This window comes from Ostrea edulis, chromosome 4, assembly GCF_947568905.1.
Source record: "Ostrea edulis chromosome 4, xbOstEdul1.1, whole genome shotgun sequence".
NCBI classification, from domain to species: Eukaryota; Metazoa; Mollusca; class Bivalvia; order Ostreida; family Ostreidae; genus Ostrea; species Ostrea edulis.
In genome coordinates this window covers 15871485-15872773 of record NC_079167.1, presented here as the reverse complement: position 1 = coordinate 15872773, position 1289 = coordinate 15871485, and the positions used below count along the sequence as shown (strand labels likewise).

General features: G+C 31.7%; 1 protein-coding gene across 4 annotated transcripts in view; it reads right to left on the bottom strand.

Annotated features, from left to right (window-relative positions):
• Window positions 1-323: 323 nt before the first annotated feature.
• The window catches only part of LOC125668799 (E3 ubiquitin-protein ligase RNF170-like), a 19962-nt gene continuing 18996 nt past the window's right edge, over window positions 324-1289 (bottom strand). For all 4 annotated transcript variants that reach the window (XR_008802252.1, XR_008802253.1, XM_048903220.2 and 1 more), the window contains one exon: window positions 324-1289. This exon is cut by the window's right edge. The gene's annotated coding sequence lies outside the window, so the exon portion shown is untranslated.

Genomic DNA, 1289 nt, shown 5'->3' with positions numbered 1-1289 from the left:
GTTACATATTGAACCATGCACGGTTGTAACATGTTAATCTGGGTGTGAATATAATCAACACCAAAAAGCAGCGATTAAAATCAATCAAAAGGTATCGGAAACATAGAAAAAACACACAAGATCTAACACAAACAAAAGGGAATATTTAAAGCTTCTAATATTCCTTCAGAAATTGTCAAACACATGGAACAAACGTAAAAACCTTGTGTCTAGCTCGTGTCATGTGACTTCCTGATTACGAATATTTATATTTAGCATTTGTAACTTCATGATGTTCTTTTATTGACTGTTTAGATTGGTTCCTCAAAAATGAGAATATCGGAGAGATTTTCTGACTTTATCAAGTGTTGCATAACAAGTCTATGATAACATTACAAACAATTTTTTGCCATTCCTTGAAATATGGCATCAGAAAATACAATTTACATACATGTATGATTACCAGTCATCATTTAAATAAAAAACAACACTGTAAGTTATTTCTTGCGACACATACGAATGTCATTAAGGTTGTTGCTCTCTATTTGTGTAAAGGAAAAGAATGATTTCAATATCTTGGGAAGTTGTACATATGCGATGTCAAATAATCTCAAATTCACCACTGTTTTTTTCCCAATAAATATCATAAATATATCACAATCTCTATACACACACACACACTCTTCATCAAAATACACTAAACTTCAAAATTATTGTTATTCAAGAGGGCCTTACACCCATAACAAGTACGGTCATTTAAATCTACATTACATGAAAATTAACAATTCCTTATTCCTAACCCAGTAATTTTGCAATTCAAAATGAAATTGTAAATCAATCGGTGAATGCACTCTGTCAGGGACTCACACTATAATGATCATATTTTGAGATCAGAAGCAACTATTTGCTTTCTATCAATTTATCATTTTTGTAGTATTTTGAACTGCAAACATGAATCATTACCTCATATTAATTGAATTTTTCATACAAATGTAGCTAACAGTAAAAATAATACAAATGGAATTGACCTTTTCAATGCATTTTTGGTGCCACACCTGAATGACCTTGGTTACACGTAGCGAGTAATCTGTTGTGTAGTTGCTGTATAAAAAAGGTCAGAGGTCACGTAGAGCAGGAGGTAGCTGTGGACAATGTTGTTATACATAAACACTGTATAATTGATTAATAAAAGTGATTGATGAAATCAAAATATGGCCGGTTGTTGGCAGCAGTAATTGCTCAAGTCAAGTAGCACTGTAATGTATTACGTTTCCAATATTTTTGCCTTTGATATCTCTACAAATTGTAAT